The sequence below is a fragment of the Hypanus sabinus genome, chromosome 15, assembly GCF_030144855.1.
Source record: "Hypanus sabinus isolate sHypSab1 chromosome 15, sHypSab1.hap1, whole genome shotgun sequence".
In the NCBI taxonomy this organism is placed as follows: domain Eukaryota; kingdom Metazoa; phylum Chordata; class Chondrichthyes; order Myliobatiformes; family Dasyatidae; genus Hypanus; species Hypanus sabinus.
The window spans coordinates 56,677,920-56,695,420 of NC_082720.1; the positions used below are offsets into that span (position 1 = coordinate 56,677,920).

General features: G+C 40.4%; 1 protein-coding gene across 1 annotated transcript in view; it reads left to right on the forward strand.

The window, feature by feature from the left end:
* The window catches only part of LOC132405242 (uncharacterized), a 156,870-nt gene that overhangs the window by 69,981 nt on the left and 69,388 nt on the right, over positions 1–17,501 (forward strand).

Below are 17,501 nucleotides of genomic sequence, written 5' to 3' on the forward strand. Positions count from 1 at the left end.
CAGTAGAACTATATGACATAGGGTTGGAAGGTGTTGAATACTTGCGGGTTCAGTTAAAAAATTACAAGGTAAATGGACCCCTGAAATTTGAAACTTAAAATTGAATACGAAAAAAGTTAATCTGATTTAGCAGTACTTCGGTAGAGTAGGGGAAATTTCAGTGGTATGAGAAAGGAGTTGCGCAAAGTAAATTGCACAACGCTGCTGACATTGATGTCAACAGACCAGCAATGGAGTGCGTTTCTGGGAAAAATGAGTAAGGTGCCGGGCACATGTATTCCAAAAATGAAGAAAAACTCAATTGGTAAAATATTCCGACCATAGTTGACAAGAGAAGTCAAAGACATTGTAAAAGCAAAAAATAAGAAGGACTGACAAAGGTAACGAATATATAGATATGGGAAAACATACAGAGAGGAACTAAAAAACAATAAAAGGGCAATACCTACGGGAAGCAAATAAATGGATCATTTTGAGATAAAAGATAAATTATAAAAGCAAGCCTGCAAACAGTGGAAAGTAAAAATTTTTTCAAGCATGTAAGAATAAAAGAGAGATGTTACCGCTAGAACCGCTAGAAAAGAGGACCGCAAGAAAATGAACTCGGAGTAATAATTTCGGGGGCCAAGGATACAGCAGATTAACTAAATGAGCATTTTGCTTCAGTCGTTTTTGTGAAAGGTACTTAGCAGTGTGCCTGATATTGCAGGATGTGAGGGAAAAACTAAGTTAAATGAGAAGGTGCTTTAAAAGCTGAAACACCTACGCATACATAATTCACCCGTATAAAATGAATATAACCCCTGGTTATGGAAGTGGTAGAGGTAAGAGATTGTAAAGCCATGAGTAATCATCTTTCAAAATTGACTGGACTTTGACATGGTGCCAGAGGACTGGCAAATTCCAAATGTCACCCCACTCTTTAAGGAAGCAGGAAGGCAGCGGATAGGAAAATATTAACTATTTAGCCTGACGTCAGTGGTTGGGAGATGTTGGAGTCAATTGTTAAGAATGGGATTATGGAACACTTTGTGACAGAGAACAAGATAAGACAGAGTCAGTATGGTTTCCTTCAGGAAAAAAAAATGCCTGACGAAGGTGTTGGAATTCTTTGAGGAGATTATAAGTAGGACAGATTAAGGGGATGCAGTGGATGTTGTATATTCAGGCATTCAGAAGACATTTGACAAAATGCCACTCATGACTCTGCTTAACAAGTTAAGAGCCCATCGGCTGGCAGCGACGTTACTGACAAGTTCCGAGCATTGGTGGATCGGTAGGACACAGACATCGAAAATGAATTATCATTTTCTGGTTGGCTGCCAGCGACCAGTGGTGTTCCACAGTGGTCGGTGGTGGGACCAGTTCTTTTTATGCTGCATATCAAAGATTGGAATGATGCAATAGACAGCATTTTTTTGTAATAGACGGTGGAGGGGCAGGTAATATTGAGTGAACAGATAGGTTCCAGAAGGAGTAAGACAAATTAGGAGAATGGGCAAGGAAGTGGCAAATGAAATACAATGCAGGGCGATGCATGGTCATGATTTTTGGTAGTGGGTATAAATGTGCAGACTATTTTCCAGACAAAGAGCAGATCCAAAATTCGGCGCTGCAAACGGGCATGAGAGCCCTGTGCAGAAAATCCGAAAGGTTAATTTGCAGGTTTAGTCGGCATTGAGAAAGGCAAATGCAATGTTAGCATTCAGCTCAAGAGGTCTAGAATACAAGAGAAGGGATATGATTCTGAACCTTTATAAAAAAAATGGTGAGGCCTCACTTTGTGTATTGTGAGCAGTTAAGAGCGCCTCATCTAAGGAATGATGTGCTGGCATTGGAGAGATTCCAAAGGAGGTTCACAATGATGATTCCGGGAATAAAAGGATAATCATAAGAGGTATCATTAATGGGTCTGTGCGTATTCTAGCTGGAACTTGGAATGGTGGGTGATGGATTCTCAATCATTCCTATTGAATGTTGAAAGGCCTAGACAACGTAGGTGTGGAAAGGATGGTGGGGGATTCCAGCAAAATAGGACATAGCATAGAGCGGCGTCCATTTCAATCAGAGAATCGGAGTAAACTTCTTTTTCCAGATGATGGTGAATGTGTGGAATTTGTTATCACAAGCAGCTGTGGAGGCAATGACGTTTGGTGCATTTAACGTAGAGATTGATAGGTTCATAAGTAGACATGGCATTCAAGATTACAGGGAGAAGTCCAGGACTGGGGCTGAGAAGGGGAGAATTAAAATCGAGATCAGCGCTGATTGAATGGCGGAGCAGACTCAATGGGCCAAATGGTCTCATCTGCTCCTCTGTCTTATGGTCTTATGCAATCTCTCAACTGAATTATTAGCTTAATTTAGGTCAATAGAACAATGGATGTCATAACATGGATCCAATGATTTAACTTAAAGATTCATATCGTGAAAAAGCATGTTTTTGTATGTATGTTGAGAATTCAAAATGCGCCCGAAGTTATTTAGTAGTAACAAGTTTGTGGTGCGTTGCAATTGTGTTGGTTTAAGAGAAGTACAGACAAAATGTTAAGAAGTGAAATTATGCGTCACACGATTCTGGTTGTACCATTTACATTCCATTCCTCCGCACGAGCATCCATGCAGGTTGATAGCAAGTTGAATAAATGGATTAGCATTAAATCTAGTCGATGCGTAGTTAATCATTTTAGACAAAAATGAAAGAGCCGGTGTACGGGTGCTTACGCTGAAAAATATATTAAAACTAAGGTAAAGGACTACTTGCAGTCCTTATCTATAGGACTTAAACTGCCGAGATTCTTTGTATTTGAAAATGATAAAACCATGTTGTCCGGCGTAATAAAAAAAAGTGAGAATGAACGCCAGATTTACAGTAGTTTATTTGTTTATTTATTTAATTATTTGCTCAGGAGTAGGACACAATCTTTCGCATTGATTAAACCTCCTTTTTTGGTTGCATGCTACCGTTCTGCGTACTAGTTCATTACTTTGATGGATTTTAACGCGTTTATATTAAATGGTGTTCGATTGCCACATACCGAGCGAGGATATTAGAAATCGAGACGTGTTTTTCTTTATTGTTTTAAGCAATAATATGAATTATGGAAAATAGAACTTTGAAGGAAAATATTATTTTCCCAGAATATTCCCAGTAAAGCAGTCACTGTTTATGTACACCCTCAATTCTCAATGCGTTCTTTTCAATTTCATGCCACAGTTAAAGAATGAGCAATATTATCACATCCAGCACTTTCAAAGCGAAGTCTGTGTTAAAATAATAATTATTAATCTGTTCTTTGAATCAGTTCGTCTTAACTTCGTTTATTTGTTGCTGTCGTGGAAGTTACATTTTCACCAGGTATGTGCCAGTTTAATATGGTGTGGGCCATTCTAGCAATCATGGTGAAGAAAAGAAAATGAAGAAATTTACAGACGTTCTGTCCTAACACGAGCAGAAAATAAAAATTGACCTCACGTTGGCGTCTTGTGAATCCTTATTCCAACTAGTTGACTCGACATTAAAAGAATAATAAGTATTGAAAGAAATGAAATATGAAACAAACTAGCAAATAATATCAAGGTGGATAGAAACATCTAATTCAAGTACGGTACTCAAAAACAGTATTCACCTCCTTGTAAGTTTTCACGTTTTATTGTTTTACAACATTGAATGACAGTCGATTTAATTTGGCTTTTGTTGATAGCGTTCAACAGAAACATCGAACTCTTTCGTAATTTACCAGGCTGTTGTGTGGATTGGGAAACAAGTCCTATGAGGCAAGGTTAGCAGAGCTGGAACTCTTTTCTTTGGAGCTTAGAAGTGTGAGAGGGGACTTGATAGAGGTCTACAAGATTATGAGAGGCATAGATAGGGTACATAGCCAGTACCTGTTTCCCAGGGCACGAAGAGCAAACATCAGAGGACATATTTACAAAGTTAAGGGAGGGAAGTTTAGGGGAGACTTCAGGGAAAGTTTTTTTACACAGAGGATTGTGGGAGCTTGGGATGACTTTCCAGGGGTGGTGGTAGAGGCTAAAACATTACGGGTATTTAAGAGCCTCTTAGACAGGCAGATGGATAAAAGAAAAACAGAAGTTTGCGGGGTAGTGTGGGTTTAGCACTTTTTTAAGGAATATATGGGTCGATACAACATCGAGGGTTGAAGGACCTGTACTGTGTTGTAGTTTTCTAGTGTCCATTCTAGTCTCAAAGTGAAAATAGATCTCTATAAAGTGATCTAAATGAATTACAATAATAAAACACAAAATATTCGATTGCATAAGTATTCACCCCTTCAAGTCGGTCATTAGTAAATGCATCATTGGCAGCAGTTACAGCCTAGAGTCTGTGTGGATAGGGCTCTATCAGTTTTGTAAATCTGGACTCTATAATATTTTCCTATTCTTCTTTGAAAAACTGATCAAGCTCTGTCGGACTGCATGCAGATCATAAATGAACGGCCATTTTCAAGTCCAGACACAAACTCTCAATTGGATTGAGATCTGGACTCTGACTTGGCCATTCCAGGACATTAATTGTGTTGTTTTTAAGCCATTCCTGGGTAGTTTTGGCTTTATGCTTCGGATCTTTGCCTTGCTGGAAAACAAACCTTCCAAGATGCAATCCTCTTTCAGACTGCATTTTTTTTTCTCGAACACGATTTTCCAGTAATTTATAAGAAATAACCATATAACAATTACAGCACGGAAACAGGCGATCTCGGCCCTTTTAGTCCTTGCCGAACCTAGTCCCACTGGAACGCAGACAGCCCATAACCCTGCATTTTTTTCCTGTACATATACCTATTCAATTTTATTTGAAATGACAATACTGAACCTGCCGCTAACACTTCTACTGGAAGCACGTTCCACACAGCTACCACTTGCTGAGTAAGGAAATCCCCCCTCGTGTTACCGTTAAACTTTTGCCCCCTAACTCTCAACTCATGTCCTCTTGTTTAAATCTCTCCTACACTCAATGGAAAAATGCCTATCCACGTTAACTCTACCTATCCCCCTCATAATTTTAAATACCTCTATCAAGTCCCCCCTCAATCTTCTACGCTCCAAAGAATAAAGACCTAACTTGTTAAAACTTTCCCTGTAGCTTAGGTGCTTAAACCCACGTAACATTCTCGTAAATCTTCTCTGTACACTCTCTATTTTGTCGAAATTTTTCGTGTAATTCGGTGGCCAGAACTGTACACAATACTCCAAATACGGCCTTACCAATGCCTTGTAAAATTTTAACATTACATCCTAACTCCTGTACTCAATGCTCTGATTTATAAAGGCCAGCATACCAAAAGCTTCCTTCCCCAACCTATCTACATGAGATTCCACCTTCAGGAAACTATGCACCATTATTCCTAGATCACTCTGTTCTACTTCATCCTTCAATGCCCTACCATTTACCATGGACGTCCTATTTGGATTATTCCTACCAAAATGTAGCACCTCACACTTATCAGCATTAAACTTCATACTCCATCGTTCAGCCCACTCTTCTAACTGCCCTAAATCTCTCTGCAAGCTTTGAAAACCTACTTCATTATCCACAACGCCACCTACCTTACTATCATCTGCATAGTTACTAATCCAATTTACCACCCAATCATCCAGATCATTAATTTATATGACAAACAACATTGGACCCAGTACAGATCCTTGAGGCACACCACTAGTCACCGGCCTCCAACCTGACAAACAGTTATCCACCACTACTCTCTGGCATCTCGCATCCATCCACTGTGGAATCCGTTGTACTATTTCAATATTAGTACCTAACGATTGAACCTTCCTAACTAACTTCTGTGCGGAAGTTATCATTTTACCTTCCACGTTCCCAAGCATTCCAGGGCCTAAAGCAGTGAAGCATCCACACGGCATGCTGCAACCTCCACGATGCTTCACAGCAGTGATAGTGTGTTTTTGATAATGCGCAGTGCTTTACTTACACCAAAGCTGGCGTTTAGTCCAATGCCCAAAAAGCTCAATTTTGGTTTCATCAGTCCATGGTACCTCCTTCCACCTTTCAGGGTCTCCGACATGTCTTCTCGCATTTCATGTGAGTATTTTCTTTCAACAGAGTCTTTTTCTATGCCCGTCGCCCATAACGCTACGACTGGTGAAGCACCCGGGCAACAGTGGTATGCACAATCTCTTCCATCTCAGCCACTGAAGCTTACTCTCCTCGAAAGTTGGCAGAGGTTTATTGGTGGACTCCTTCACTAGCCCGCTTCTTGCATGATCACTTAGTTTTTGAGGACGGCCTGTTTGAGACTGATTTCCAGCTGTGCCATATTATTTTGATTTTATGATGACTGCCCTAACTGTACTCCAAGTAAACTCGAAATTTAGAACACAGAATATAGAAAACGTACAGCACAATACAGTCTCTTCTGCCCATAATTTTTTGCCGAACATGTACTTACTTTAGAAATTACCTAGGGTTACCTATGGTAACGCAAAACCCTCTAATTTGATCAGCTGCATGCGCTTCTCCAAGAGTCTCTTAAAAGACCCTATTGCGCCCGCCTCCACTACCGTCGTCGGCAGCCCATTTCGTGCACTTACCACTCTCTGAATAGAAGTCTTAGCCCTGACATCTCATCGATACCTACTTCCAAGCACCTTAAAACTGTGTTCTCGTGATAGCCATTTCAGCCCTGGAAAAGAAAAAGCCTCTGACTATCGAAACGATTGATGCCGCTCATCATCTTATATAACTTTATCAGGTCACCTCTCATCCTCCGTCGCTGCGAGGAGAAAAGGCCAAGTTCACTCAACCTGTTGTCATAAGGCATGCTCCCCAATCCAGGCAACATACTTGTAAATCTCCTCTTTATCCTTTCTATAATATCCACATCCCTCCTGTAACGAAGTGACCAGAACCAGCACAGTTCTCCAAATGGGTTATAACGAGGGTCCTAAAACGCTGTAACCTTCCCTCTTGGCACTTGAACACAATCTCACGGTTAATGAAGGCCAATCCATCATATACCTTCTTAGCCACACAGTAAACCTATGCAACAGCTTTGAGTGTCCTAGGACAGTCTTGCGTCCTATCAATGTCCCGCTGTAACCCCTGACAGCCTTCCACACTATCCACAACAACCCCAATCTTCGTGTAATCAGCAAATTTACTAACCCATCCCTCCACTTCCTCATCCGCGTCATTAATAGAAATCACGACGAAAAGTGTTCCCAGACCATATCCATGAGGCAGACCACTGGTCACCCACTCCCATGCTGAATATGATCTGCCTACAACCATACTTTACCTTCTGTGGGAGAGCCAGTTCAGCATCCACACAGCAAATCCCCTTGGATCTCATGCCTCCTTAATTCCTCAAACAGCCTTGCATAGGGTACGCCTTGCTAAAATCCATATACACTACATCTACGTCTCTACCTTCATTAATGTCTTTAGTCACATCCTCAAAAAATTGAATCAGTCTCGTAAGGCGCGACCTGCCTTTGACAAAGCCTTGCTGACTATTCCTAATCAGATTATGCCTCTCCGAATGTTCATAAATCCAGCCTCTCAGGATCTTCTCCATCAACTTACTAACCACTGAAGTAAGACTCACTGGTCTATAATTTTCCGGGCTATCCCTCCTTCCTTTCTTGAATAAAGGAAAAACATCAACAATCCTCGAATTCTCTAGAACCTCTCCCGTCCTCGTTGATGATGCAAAGATCATCGCTGGAGGATCAGCAATTCCACCCATCCCACCTGCTTTCTAGAGTAGCCTGGGGCTCTTTCCTTCCGGTCCAGGTGACTTATCCAAATTGATGTTTTCCAAAAGCTGCAGCATATCATCTTCCTTAATATCTATATGCTCAAGCTGTTTAGTCCGCTGCAAGTCATCCCTAGAAACTCCAAGATCTTTTTCTGTAGTGAATACTGAAGCCAAGTATTCATTTAGTACCTCTGACATCTTTTGCAGTTCCATATAGACTTGCCCACTTTCAAACTTGATTGGACCTATTCTCTCACATCTTATCCTATTGCTCTTCACACACTTGTCGACCGCCATAGGGCTGTCCATAATCCTGTCTGCCAAGGCCTTCTCCTGGCCCCTTCTGGCTCTCCTAATTTCATTTCTAATCTCCTTCCTGCTAGCCTTATGATCTTCTAGACATCTATCATTACCTAGCTTTTTTTAACCTTTCGTAAGCTTTTCTTTTCTTCTTTACTAAGTTTACAAACAGTATTTGTACACTACAGTTCCTGTACCCTAACATCCTTTCCCTGTCACATTGTAAAGTAGTTACACAGAACCCTACGCAAATATCCTCTGAACATTTGCTACCTTTCTTCCTTACGTTTTCCTGAGAACATCTGCTTCCAAGTTCCTTCCTGAGAGGTTCATATTTCCTCTTACGCCAATTAAACGTTTCCCTAATTTACCCTTTCCTATCCTTCTCCAATGTTATGGTGAAGGAGACAGAATTATGATCACTATCTCCAAAATGCTCTCCCACTGAGAGACCTGACACCTGACCAGTTTCATTTCCCAATACCAGATCAAGTACAGCCTCGCTTCTTGAAGGTTTATCTACATATTGTGTCAAAAAACCTTCCTGAACATACCGAACAAACTCTACTCCATCTAAACCCCTCACTCAAGGGAGATGCCAATCAATATTTGGGAAATTAGAATCTTCCAGCAAAACAACCCTGTTATTCCTACTCCTTCTCAGAATCCGTCTCCCTATTCGCTCCTCGATGTCCCTGTTTCTGTTGGGTGGTCTAATAAAAAAAAAACACCACCCAGTAGAGTTATTGACCCGTTCCTATTCCTAACTTCCACAAACAGAGACTCTTGTGTCCTTGTGTCCATCTTCTGGCTTCTGTTTTTATTAACCTTTGTGCGGAGTTGCTTGATGTGTTATTTTGTCCTCATGGTGTAAGTTTGGCCAGGATATTGAATCAGAAGCAGTTGAACCTTTCTAATAAGTCTTCTTTTTCGGCTGTCCATCAATTTCCATGTTGACTGAGGTCTGGGCAAAGTTGTGCGTAAGACCGGCAGTTGGCCATGCTCAAAGTCTTCCCTCTCCACGCCACTGATGTTCTCCAAGTGAAGGGCACTAGGCCGATACAGCATGGCACCGGTGTCGGCGCAGAGCAATGTATGGTTAAGTGCCTTGCTCAATGACGCAACACGCTGCCTCAGCTGAGTCTCGAAACAGCGACCAGATCACTGGACCAACGCCTCAGCCACTTGGCCGCATGCCAACACCTATGTACGACAAAAAATTGAGACTCATTGACGACACATACATCTCCATTTAACTAATTGTGTGACTTCTAAAACCAGTAGACTGTATCAGTGATGGTTTGATGTGTCATATTAAAAGTTTGATTATTTATGTGATCAATTATTTTGTTTTTTATATTTGGAATTAATTCATATCACTTGTAGATAGCTGTTTTCAGTTTGACACGGAGTCTTTGCTCTGTATCAAAAAGGCCAAATTAAATCCAATGTGTTGTGATGTTGTAAAAGAACAAAACATTAAAACTTCCAATGGAGCGAATGCTTTTTACATTCACTGTACATATTCAAATAAATAAAGGAGAGATGAGAATGGATATAGTACCGCTAGCAAATGCATTCAATGAATGGTAAATCCTGTATTATTTTCTCACCTTTTGTGTCCTATCTGGTGTGAACATTCTGGAGGAGCTCACAGTTCGGTCCACTCCTGTTCTCTCTCTCTCTCTCTCTCTCTCTCTCTCTCTCTCTCTCTCTCTCTCTCTCTCTCTCTCTCTCTCTCTCTCTCTCTCTCTCTCTCTCTCTCTCTCTCTCTCTCTCTCTCTCTCTGTCCCTCTCTCTCGTTCTCTCTTTCCCTGAAAGAGTACTCTTTTGTTACTCTTTTGTTCGTTCTTTCACTCTTTGCATGTGTTGTCTTGCTTTGTCCCTCCATGCACCCCCCCCCCCCCACCATTATCTCTGTCTCCTCTATCTTTCTATCTGCATTTAAGTGGCACCTTGGTACTTTAAGTGAAAGCACTAGAGTCCATGATATACTCCATCATCTTAATTATCCCAGCAAACTCTCTAACCTTTTTAAATCATGATCTAATAAAAGCATAAGTCATTGGAGCAGAATTACGCCATCTGACCCATCGAGTCTGCTCCGCCATTCTGGATCCCTTTTTTCAAAAATCTACTCGTCAAACCCAGATCCCAGCCTTCTCCCCTTAACTTTTGATGCCATGTCCAATCATGAACCTATCGATCCGGGCTCCAGCGCTGCATGTGCCAACAAATTCCAGAAATTCACTACCATCTGGCGAAAGAAATTTCTCCACATCTCTGTTTTGCAAGGGCATCACTCTATCCTGAGGCTCTGTCCTCTTGTCCTAGACTCTCCCACCATGGCCAACATGCTTTCAACATCGACTCTGTTTCGGCTTTTCAACATTCGAATGGTTTCACTGAAATCCACCCTCATCCTTCTGAAGACCAGCGGGTACAGACCCAGAGTTATCAAACGCTCCTCATCTGATAACCCTTTCATTCCCGGGATCTTCCTTGTGAACTTCCTATGAATCCTCTCTAATGCTAACACATCTTTCCTTAGAATGCTTCCCAACACCGTTCTCATTACTTAAGGTGAGGCCTCACCAGTGTCTTGTAAATCCTCCGGCAGTTGCTTATAAACCCTCAGCATCACATGTCTGCTTTTGTATTCTATACCTCTTGTAATTAATGCTAACATAGCATTTGTCTTCCTCACTAGCCTCTCTGCCTTCAAGTTATCCTTTAGAGCGTATTGCACAGGGATTCACAAGTCACTTCGCAGCTCAAATTTTTTTGATTTTCTCCCTGTTTAGAAAACAGTCTGCAAATTTATCAGTACTTCCAAAGCGCATGAACATGCACTTTCAAACATTGCATTCTATTTGTCACTCTCGTGCTCATTCTCCTAATCTCTTTAAGTCCTTCTGCAGCCTATCTGTTCCCTCAATACTACCTGCCCCTCCACTAATATTCGTATCAACTGCAAACTTGCAAAAAAAGCCATCTATTCCATAATCTAAATCATTGATATACAGCATAAAAAGAAGCAGTCACAACAGGGGCCCGTGCGGAGCAGCACCAGTCACTGGCAGCCAAGCCGAAAAGGATCCTTTTATTTCCAGAGTTTGTCTCATACCAAGCCGCCACTGTTGTAACCATGCTATTAACTTAGTTGTAATACAGTGGGCTCTTTGGTAAGCAGCCTTGTGTGTCACATTAGTGTTCATTATTAATACCTCCACAATCCCTACGGCTACCTTTCTCAGAACCATAGGATGCAGTTAATCTGGTCCTGATGACTTGTGTACACTTAGGTCTTTCAGCATTTTGAGCACCATTGTTCTTGTAATTGGAACTGCACTCACTTTTTTTCCCTCGCATCCTTTAACATCTGGTACCCTGTCTTCCACAGTGAAGACTGATGCAAAATATTGATTCCGTTCATCTACTGTCACCTTGTCCCCCGTTATTATTTTTCCGGCCTTATTTTCTAGCGGTCCCATATATACTGTCATGAATTTTTTACTATGTTTACATACCTAACAAAGATGTATTTGTCCATTTTGATTTTGTTTGCTAGCTAGTTTTCATATTTAGTATTGCACTGGACTTATAAATATTTGGACCTTGCATGTGTATATTTTTCCTACAGATTGGACACAAGCAGAACGCCAAATTCATGACGTGACTGGACTTGGCATACTATACAACTACGATGAAACAATTGGAATGGAAAAGTAATATATACTGAGATGATGCAAACAAAACGACTAGATTTGTTGATCAACTTGTGAGTCATTCAATTTGAAGTTGTCGAAGGTTCTTAATTGTTTTGAAACGAAGATTTTCAAGAGAAATATTCATTTTATATTCGTCATCTGTTTTCATCATTGCGGTTCTGAAACCATCCACAAGTGAACGTGCGATTATTATGTAGGTATCAATTTGGTCGACTTGTTTAAGTGGAAACCGGATCAGCTACGCTCTTTGAACAATACTAAAACATCCAGAACCTCATAACAAAAATACAACTTTCACATTTGCTTTATAATGTGGGTCAGCTGCAAAGAGAGCGTGTCTTAGAACGGTTTCAATAAAATAATTAATATGAAACCGATTCTCTTCAAAACTGGTAGCTCGAGCACACATGAAAGAAACTATTCCAAATTAATAAACTTTGGAGAATTTAGGGATGTCTGAAATAACATTGAGAACAGTATTTGCAATCTTTCTTCACGTTGCCCATTAAATACACCCGAGTATATTCATTGTATATGCAACTTTTGTTAGTGATAGTCAGTGTTTCGAAAATAAAACCTTCACAAATAGCTTAAACTTAATTCGTTGTGTGACTGTTTTAGGAGTGGGAAAGACGGAAAGACAGTTATATGTTCAAGTCTGGAAAGTGGAAAACAAAATTGCGAAGCCATGAAGACAATGAAACTCACGTACAGAGTTGATGCGTCTTCCCGCGTCTTCATTCAGATTGGGCCTGAAACGTCATGTGGTGACATAGTGTTCAGAATAGTTTTGTAATAATCTATTAATCTGGAGTCTGAATGCAGCTGTATTTCACCAGAGAAACTGAATGATTTACATTTATTTAATATCTGGAATTTAAAAAACGCATTTTTATAAATACGGTACAGAATTTTTCACTAATGAACTTAGTCATATCGCTCCGTGTATATAAATACTGGCGTAACGTGGTCTGGTCTGTGTGTAATTCCTGATCCACTCAGGTAATTTAAATTCTACCATGTATTCCTGATATCTCTTCCGCCTACGAGATCGAATAGAAGAGCACTTCCCTGTAAGTAAGCATGCCTCAGAATCAGACGTCATATTCCATTGCCGGAAAAGAACATGTTAGTGCCAACTTCAAGAATTTCTCGTTAAGCTATACTTCCCTTAGATTAAAAAAATCCAATAAGATTATTTGCTTCCTATATTTCAGTCACCGTTGAACAAAGGATTATATCAATCGTTCAGGAACTCGGACAGAATCTCGGCCCATTTTTTACCGCGAGGGCAACGGTGTCGTTTTAGGAATAGAATACTTGTTTAAACTGAAACAGTCTGTTATCTGTCTCTGAGCCGCAGTGCCACTGTATCTCAATGCCAGGGGCTAAGGTTGATTTTGATAGATTTGAACATACCTGTGTGACGCTATTCTCGAAATGTTCCTATGGCTTCCCGTATCTTGCATATGTTTTGGTCAGGTAATTGGTCCTTCAAATTCCCCCTCCGAACAGTTATTTCCAAAGGGTCAAATGGCTGCATTTGGACGTGCGTGAGAGACACCAGGAAATAATAGTTCGCTATTGGGGACTGGGTCTAATGAAAGTCATCCAACCTCCTCAGCTCACTGTGCTAACCTGAGCTAAACACCCACAGTGCAATTTGTTACAATTATGAGACACTCAAATGTCGTAGTTCATACAAATCCGGCGGCGTTTAGGAATAGGAAATAAATATTACTCTCGCAAATTGATCAGTTTCCGAAAAGGTACCGACAAATTCCGAAGAAAATTAGTTATTTGTATATAAACAAGCTCAATCGTGCACAGATAACTTGCCCATGTACAATACGCAATGCTTATCACGAGTCAACCAACGAGTACAAAAACATGCGTTCTTTACCTCTACGCTTTTCCAGTCGAGTTTGAATTCGTCTGCTAATGACACAAATTCGGAGAGTAACTTATCAAAGGCAACGTGTTATAGAACTTCGTGCAGCTCGTTACAAAAATGACACTTTTTCAAACTCTTCTAATGTATTTTTAACGTACACTTTTTCTTGCAAGAACTGAGGAAACATTCGTTGGAATTCGTATAGTCGGAAGAATATTCACTTCCAATTATAAGTTTCAATAGGTACACCTAATGTCAGACACACGTAAAATATATACATTCCGAAATTCTCTTTCTTTGCAAATATCCACGAAAACAGAGGAGTGCCCCATAGAATGAATGCCAGTTAAATGTTAGAACGCCAAAAAACCCTCCCCAGGCATATGTAGCAGCAAGCAACAACCAAATGTTGCCTTTTATTTGGTATTAATTATTATTCTGGTCTCGTCATCCTCAATTACCATAATAGTAAAATTAGATGTATGTATTTATTTATGTTGCATGATATTTTTATGCCGGTCCTTCAATCGTAAAATTGAACATTTCGGAAGATTATGATAATTTGTCTTACACGTGCATTGAGTGGATATTTTTCGATAATGCTTCCAGTGTAGGTAAAGATGTGAATTGATATATCTTTATCACACATACCGAGTTGCATTGAAAACAAATCTTGTTTTTTTTTTCCTGCCATCCACACAGATCAGTTGATCACATCGATAAAATAAGATAAAATAAAGGAAAAGATATAACAGGATGCAGAGTAACAGCTACAGAAAAAGTTAAGGATAGGCAGACGTTAGATGCAAAACTATCACGAGGGGGATGGTGAGGACAAGAGTTGATCTCAACATCCAAAAGGCTTGACCGGGAGATTTGACAACGATGCCGGACAGTAAAGTGGAGTTGAGATAATGTCAAGGGTGGGGGGAGGCGTTATCCTTTTAATCGCATAATACAGTCACTAATGTTAGTCGACGATAACCAGATGTCGTACCAAGGCATGCGTCTTGGTTGCAGTGAACGAGTCGCTTTGGTTCATTTTACGCATTGGGTTAATCGATGCCGAGGCTCATCATTATTCTATGATATCCGCATTATATCTTTCGAAGATAGATGCTGCAAAGGAAATTAAACCGTTAATTAATCAAAGATTGCAATTTATGGCTGTACACTATCAAATATTGACGAGACTAGCCTACCTTTAAGAACTTTCGATGTTGTTGTTGAAAGGGATTGGCTGTGTCCCTGTCTACTAATAAGAAGCTTAAACGCAGACCTCCTTCATAGGAAAAGATCAGAATCGCCGGAGAAAACGATCAGCATGCCTTTAGATTGTGGAACTAAGCAAGGAAAGAAGGTTCCACGTGTTTACGGAATAACAAATTAGATTAAGTGATGAGAGCGGTTCTTTGGGTTAATTGAGTGGCAGCCGGGTTTCGAAGATAATTCAGTGCGGAAAAAAAGGAAAATTCGGATATCAACATCGTCTTGCTTTCAAAACATTTGCAGTCTTGATGCCTGTATGTAGAGCTCATCTAGTTCTTGGCATATCCAATATTCCATCCCAGCGGAATGAAAGGTAGAGTCGATTGTTTTAGGACTGAATATACAGCAATTTCTCTCTCGTCATTTTCCGCTAGCAACTGATGACGGAGGGCATTATGCAAAGGTTAATTTAGTCAATGAATTGCATGTTGTCTACTTGCCAAAAAAAAAAAAATATGACTAGAGAAAGTCTGTGGACAACCACCGCCCTATACGTACTATTCATTTTAAAGTTATTCTGGATATATCATCGGTGGTGTATCTCGAAGAAATGGAGATTGTCGATGTGGATTACAATACTCTGAGTTATCGGGAGAGTGGTTTCGTCATACGAAGAGCAGAGGTAATTACACTAGGCGTACAGTTCCCTTTGAAACGAGCAGAAGATCCGGAGTGTGGAATAAATACAATCACTGCTTACACCTTCATTTCCAGTGAACTTTAGTATAAAAACGCGAAGAACCGAGGACGGCATTGTGATTGCCAAGTTGCTCATAGAAAAACCTTGGACGGCGAGTTACAGTCATGCCTTCAGCTGGCCCTCACAGCGACTACTGGTGGGATTCCTCAGATTCGTATTGCTCTACTGGATAACAATGGCAACCCTCCAGATTTCTATCATGAAATTTACAGAAGCAATTTAAGAGATCATAGGCCTGTTGGTACTTTGTTTCTGAAAGTCAACGCCACTGACCTGGACGAAGATACGAATCCTGAGCGAACTACTCTTTCATTAAACTAACTTCAGCAAGAATTAAATAACTGATTTAAGGTGGATTCCAATATCGAGAAAATTCAAACTAAATGACAATTAGATTTCGCTGAAGTGAACGCCTATTCACTCGATGTTCAATCTGTGGTCACCCGCAAGGTGTTGATTCAGAGAACGCATGTAAACGACAATATGCCTGAGATAATAATAACATCCAACACGATTAGCGCTTCGGAAAGTGCTGCACCAAGAAATTTGATTACGTTAATTAAAGTTGTTGACCGTGATTCTAGGGATAATAGGCAGGATTACTGCTCGATAACCAAGAATATTCCATTTAGACTTCAAATATCGTCGAGGAATAATTCTGAAGTGATTACCTCTGAATTTTTGGACCGTGAATCTTTCCGTAGTACAAGTATTTGTGGTTACTTGGGACCTGGGTTTGCCTTCACTAACAAGTAATGAAACAACAAACATATTTTGCTTCTATATGCAAATAATAACGCACCAGGTTTTACTGATCCCTCATTTAACACATATGTGACAGAAAACAATTCTCCGGGTGCATCTATTTTTATAGTATAATCTTTCGATCCTCACGTGGACCTGAAGTGCTGCTTTATATTCCTTCCTGGATAATATTATCCAGGACTTTCCAGTGTCCAGTTATCTGAACGTGAACTCGATGAACGAAACCAACTACGCCCTGCGCTTTTTTTGATATGAAAACCTCTGAGGCTCCACTTGTATGTTCAAACCCATGAGCTGCTCACCTTCAGGACAGAGTGGATCAGCACCATGGAAATCCTGACAGAGTACTCGGTCACGAAGATAATTACTACAGATGGAGATTCTGGTCGGAACGAGTGGCTCTTTTATCAGCTGCTGAGATCTACTGATCCCAGCATGCTTATAGTTGGGAATGTACCAGTGAATTCAGAACAGTTCACAAGATTTTGGAGGCCGATGCCGCAACACAAATTCTCGTCATATTGGTGAAAAATAATGAACAGCTTCGTATCTCCAGCACCCGTACAATTTAAATTACAATTCCCGAGAATGTCCATGAAAAAGTCACTGTAAGTAACAGACGGGAATCGAATACCGAAAATTTCTCTGTCTAAATATTTATTTAGTTGTTATTTTCGGTTATACTTCCTTTCTGTTTCTTCTGGCCACCATTCTGTTGATTGATATCAAATTTAATCAAGAGGAGAATATCATCCAGGAATATAATTCTTCCGTTGCTGTTGTAGACGTGGACTATCTCCCGATATGTCAAATCGGAGACCGGTAATGGAGGAAACCTTACGGTATACCGGCACCTGCCGGGTAATCCACGTTACTGAACCACGCCATTGCACGGTAGGTCTATCCACAGAATCAGCAAAGAACTATCTTCTTTTGCTAAAACCATGTGCTCTTCCCACACCTGTGTCAGAATGCTAAATTATAATGAACGGAATCATTAGCTTATTTGCTGTCATTTTTTTTTCGTCCAGCTATGGGGTTCATTGCGAGTGAAGATTTGAGGAAAGATACATTATTAATGAACCTGCCACCATCAT